Genomic DNA, 6,405 nt, shown 5'->3' on the forward strand with positions numbered 1-6,405 from the left:
TTCAATGCAAAAGATAGCAGACAACGCTTGGATGGTGGCGGAGGACGTCGTGGAAGACATCCGAACAACAAAAGGAAAATTACTGAAGGCGTCGACCAGAACCAACCATCGAGCATTCCAGAATGGACCAGCAAAATCAATGTGCAAGCGTTGCCAAGGGGAAGTGGCTTTTGGCCACGCAAAGACTTTCCGCGGCGGTGCGGACTGTTGTTCGGCACACGCCGGGCACGAAGAACACATATTCGTAATCGCAGCATCGATTCCGAACCAAGTACAGTGCTGACGAGCAAGTTGTTTCGTTCGCACTATACCCCAATGTCCTTGGTGAAGAAGCCGTAAAACAGAGGACTGTAACGAACGTGGGACCACGACTCTGGACTGATCATTATCAGAACGCAACAACAAAACACCACGTCGAACAAAAAGTCTCTCCTTGTGAGCAAAAAATCGGCGAACCAACGGATCCTCGATCCGAGACTTTGACAAAGGCCATTGCGTAGCAACAAAACGTAAAACAGTAGCAAGGACAGGGTCAGCAGCTGTGGCTGTAGCGACACGACGAAAATCAATCGGAAACGATTCGACCACTTCATCGGTTTCCGAATCAATGAACATGCAAGCAAGTTCGGAAGAATCGAATGCTTTATCCTCAGCAACAGGCAAACGGGACAACGCATCGGCGTTTCCGTGCTTAGCAGTGGACCGATACAAGATATCGTAGCGGTACTGCGAGAGGAAAATAGACCAGCGAATGAATTTCTGCGCTGTACGTGGAGGTACAGGCTTGGTCGGATGAAAAAGCGATGTCAAAGGTTTGTGGTCTGTGATGATGGTAAAGTGACGACCATACAAGAAATCATGGAACTTAGTAACACCAAACACGAGAGCCAAAGCTTCTTTCTCTATCTGTGAATAATTTCTTTGCGCAGACGAGAGCAATTTGGACGCAAAGGCAATAGGGCGATCATGGGAGCCAACTTTGTGCGCAAGCACAGCACCGATCCCGAAATCCGACGCATCTACCATCAACAAAAGGGGTTTCTGGGGATCGAATGGCGTAAGGCAAGTATTAGAAAGCAACGCCGATTTCAACTGGCGAAAGGCGCGTTCACATTCCGTCGTCCAGACGAACGGAACACCTTTACGGCGTAAGCGATGAAGCGGAGCTGAAATGGAAGAGGCATTGCGCACATATTTATGATAATAGTTAATTTTACCCAACACACTCTGTAGCTGTTTCAGATTTTGAGGGGAAGGCAAATCGTGGATGGCACGGAGGTGCTCTGGACTTGGATGTATGCCTTGGGCATTAATGACATGTCCCAGGTATGGTAAGTCACGAGCAAAAAACACACATTTGTCCTTCCTCAAGCGAAGACCATTTTGCCGCAAGACCTGAAATAATGTTCGTAAATTCGCAAGATGATCTTCTTCTGTCTGTCCGGAGATCACTATATCGTCCAGATAGTTTGCTGCAGTAGGGACCGACGCACAAATAGTTTGTAAATATTGCTGAAACAAGGCAGGGGCGGATGCACACCCGAATGGCAGTCTTTTGAAGCGGTACAATCCAAGATGCGTGTTAACCACCAATACGCGCTGGGATTCGTCGTCCACCGGTATTTGCAAGTACGCATCGGCTAGGTCCAACTTTGAAAAATATTTTCCCGGGCACAGTTTAGCAAAAAGATCTTCCGGGCGGGGCAAAGGAAAAGTAGCAGTCACGAGCTGTGGATTCACTGTGGCCTTGAAGTCCACGCAAAGTCTCAATTTTCCGGAAGGTTTTGGCAAAATTACTAAGGGTGAGGCCCAGAGAGAAGCTTGCACACGTTCAATTACACCCTGTGATTCGAGATCGTGTAACGTTCTTGCGACCTCATCACGCAATGCGTGGGGAACATTGCGCGCTCGGAAAAATTTCGGTTGCGCGTTTACCTTCAGTTCTAAATGTGCTTCATAGTTTTTAGCGCAACCTAAGCCCGGTGCAAAAATGTCTGCAAATTCGTCACACAGCCGAGAAACACTGTGTGTAGGCACAGTCTGATTCAATGATAGGACCTGATTTACAATAGACATGTTGAACAACTTAAATAAATCTAGACCAAACAAGTTCACTGCAGAAGAAGAACGAAGAACGTAAAATGACACAAGTTTTGTTTGTCCCTTGTATGTTGCAAGAAGGCTGCACTGTCCTAACACAGGAATTTTCTGTCCGGAATATGTAGTTAGCTTAACATTTGCGGAACGCAACGGAGGTTTGCCCAGTTGTTTGTACGTGTCGTGATTGAGCAATGAAACTGCAGCTCCGGTATCGAGCTGGAATGGTATCACTTTGCCTTCAAAGTCTAAGTCCACAAAAAGTTTATTGTCCTGCTGACGACAAGAGCGACTGTTTTGTGCAATTGGAACAGACACTGGTACAGAATCACTTGCTAATTGACGTGATTTCCGGCGACGTCGACGCACAGTTTTTGTGGGACGAACACAGTTACTGTTAGAGACAGTGTCACTGGACGAAGCGGAATTAACGACATGAATGTCCATAGGCGAAGGTCCACGAGCCTGAGTGTCCTTGGTTCGATTCCGGCGCGAAGCAAAGGGCCTGGAATGATTGTGATTGTCTGATCTGAGCTTTTTCTGGCAAACACTTTGAACATGTCCTTTCTTATTGCAGAAAAAGCAAATAGCTTGGCGTGACGGGCAATGTTCACGCGAATGTCTAGTAGCACACCGCGGGCATGATTTCACTGCATTTGTGGGCTGGCGCGGCACACCTGGCTTAGCGCGCGGCGTCAGCTGTGCGGACGGCCGCGAGGGCAGTTGACCGGGCCGCGTTGCGCGAGCGCGCCCGGCGGGCCGGTTAATGTTACACACAGCTGGCGAAGTTTCAAAAGATTCCTGAGCACAGTCAAGTGTGTCCTGTCTATCCAATATGTCTATCACTTGTTGAAGGGAGGGATTAACTAGTTTCAAAATTTGCTCCCGTATGCGAACATCAGAAACGTTCTGTGCAATTGCATCACGCACCATTGTATCTGAATAAGAAAGACCACAGTCACATTCAAAGGCACAGTCCCTAGTAAGTCCTTGCAATGTTGCTACCCACTCCCTATTAGTTTGACCGGCCGTACGTTTTGTACGAAAAAACGTATACCGTTTTGCAACCATATTAACTGTTTCTTTGAAATAGGCATCTAAGGCAGACAAAATTTCCTCGTATGACAAAGTTGCTACGTCGCGTCGGGGAAACAATTTCACTATCACACGGTATGTGGACACACCGACACAAGAAAGCAAAAACGGCTGCCGCTCATTACCTTGAATTCTGTAGGCAGCGAGGTGGAAGGCAAACTGGCGGGACCACTCTTGCCAGGTCTCTTGGTTCGGGTCGTAGTGCCTAAAAGGCGGTGCAACGGCAGGTTGTGGCTGCGGTAGCGGTGAAGCGGCGGCGGCCGCATCGGTGTGCAGCGCACGTTGACCCTGGACGAGCTGTCCAAGGGCATCCAGTAACGCCTGCGTCTGCTGATTCTGCAAGCGATAAAATTCGGACAGTACATCTGGAGAATGTGGCGAAGCCATGACACAATTAAATGTAAGCAATCAGAAATAAATGTAAGCAATCAGAAAAAGGTCCTTTTCCCTCGTCGCCAATAATTGTTGTGTCGGTAGCTGGGCCGACACCGTGAAGTTTAGATGGTGGAAAATGCAAGCTACACTAACGCGGTAGCCGATAGGGCACGCACGGCTAAAGCAGACGGGCGTGAAGTCTGGAACATGAGAACTTATAAATGAATAAGAAGAAAAGTATGTAGATGCTTAGTACTTATCTTTTATTGAGGCCTTGGAATACATCTCTCTTGAATACTTGTAAGCTATAGGCACTGATACAAATGGCGCCTTGCTAGTTCGTAGCCATTAACTTAGCTGATGGCTATTCTGTCTCTCGGCTAATGAGAGAGAAAGGCTTCGTACAACTGGGCGATAGCTAGGTTCGCGTACAACTGGGCGGTAGCTTGGTTCTCGTACAACTGGGGTCGAGTCCACTCTCGTATCACGAGACCTGCCTAGGTGGTGGCGCTAGGTCTGCGATCACAGTGGCGACACGCGGGTCCGACATGTACTACATGGACCGCGGCCGATTTAAGCTACCACCTAGCAAGTGTGGTGTCTGGCGGTGACACCACAGTTATGCCTCAGCAATTAATTATCGATCCCAACGCAATGCATTGCTAACAAAAAAATGTATTACCAGTCCCAAGTAGTGATACCAGTTTGAGAAAATTCTGAATAATACTGATTAGCTCTGAATAGTATGTCACTTGAGTCATGACCTCTTAATGAGACAAAAAGTATATATATTTAATAATGCTTTGTCACTAGCTAATAACTGCCACTGTTTATTGTAATGAGACTACTTATAATGCCCGTGATTATTAATGGTTTGATTGTAATTAGCTGATTTTTAATAATGACTTCGTAATGATATGAATACTACTGAATGATGAACTATGTTTTTATTCTATTCAATACTTGCTGGCCACTGAGTGCCAATAATTTGTATCACTCAACGTATGGTGTTAATGCTAGGCCAATAATTGACTCTCCTTTTCAACTAAGACTTCTGATGAACATTATTCTGTCATACTAAATATACTTTGTAACTGGCCAAGGACTGCCACTGTTTATTGTAATACGATTACCCATGATGCCAGCTAATGATTCTTACTAGATTGGAATGACACATAATTAATTAACTATGCTATTGTTTCATAATGCTTTGTAATTAGGAAAAGGCTAATGATTAATACTATTGAAATGACAAATGATGCTATGCTTTGTAATTAGAAGGCTAATGAATCTTAATTACTGTTTAATAATGCTTTGTAATTAGGAAAAAGCTAATGTTTATTACTATTGGAATGACAAATGATTAATTAACTGTAATTAGGAGAAGGTTAATGATTCTTAATTATACTTTGTAACTGGAAAAGAATGCGATTATTTAATAATGTTTTGTAACTACGAAAAGAAGGCTACTGATTCTATGTACAACAATTAATGAACATTTTTCTGTAATACTACATACTTGGTACAGAAATGTTCAATAACTGGGCTATGAATGCCACAAACTATCAATGAAGACTGTAATTGTCAATATTATGTGACATAATGTCCTTCTCCTCATGAGCTAACTACCCTGAATTACTGCAATGTCCACTTGTCCTGTTTATCCCAGTGATCATGGAGCACTATATTTGGTTTTGCACTAATTCTACGTTGGTGTGCCTTGTAAGAGCGTGGTGTTGACACGACATGCTGTCCACCACCGTGAGCGATGAAGACGTTATTATGGTCCCACTGTTTGGTGTACCTAATGTACTGCCAAAATGAAAACATGGAACATTACTACGACAGTTCAGTGTCTTGGCTACATTGATAAATTCTGAGGGGAAAAGAACTTCAAGTTGTGTCACTTGGTGTTGTACTTCTGTGGAAAGATATGGACTTTCAGAACAGCTGTGTGCAATCTAAAGTGCTACAACCATGATGCAATCCTTCCCTTTCCTATCCTAATTCTTGTCACATAGCGAAAATCGTTTTTTGCTAACATTATTTATGTTCATGGATATACATTTTTTTTTTCAATTCGCTGAACTCCAGTGCAAGTACACTTATGTCACTGGTCGACATGATGTTTTGCCATTATGTTTATTTGTTGTGAAAATGCTAAAGACATTTTTTTCGATTTGTTCTGAAATACAGTATATGTACACTCTTGTCTTTTATATTGTATATACATTTTTTTTTTATTTTAAGGATATGTTCTGAACTACAGTACATGTGCACTTATGTTAGGCGTTAATATGTTTTCTACTGAACTTCAGTGCATGTGCACTTTTCTCATTTTTCAATATGATTTGTACTATTCTGTATATTCAATACTTCAATGCGTATGCACTTATGTCATTTGTTACTAATTGTATATACGTTTCATCATTTACTGATATGTTCTCAACTGCAGTGCATCTGCACTCATGTCACTTGTCAACATAATATTTTTTGCCAGTCTGTTTATTTGTTCTGAATATGCCAAAGAATTTTTTCAGTGCCTGTGCACTTTGTTATCTGTCAAATAATTTGTATATAGTTTTTTCTGATTTGTTACTATGTTTTGTACTCACATTTTGTCTTTGTCTTATATATTTTGTACTTAGTGCGTGTGCACAACATCTAATTCATGTACTACATCTAAATATTCTGTAAATTGTAGAAGTTTATTAATTAGGAAAAAATTTTGCCGCGATTGGCAAGTCCAAATGACTCACCATCGCTGCCAAATTTTTGCCCCCCCAGTGGAGGGTTATGAAACACGTATGTAACGCAACAGCGATGGCGAGGCATTGC

The sequence above is a fragment of the Schistocerca piceifrons genome, chromosome 6 (assembly GCF_021461385.2).
Source record: "Schistocerca piceifrons isolate TAMUIC-IGC-003096 chromosome 6, iqSchPice1.1, whole genome shotgun sequence".
In the NCBI taxonomy this organism is placed as follows: Eukaryota; Metazoa; Arthropoda; class Insecta; order Orthoptera; family Acrididae; genus Schistocerca; species Schistocerca piceifrons.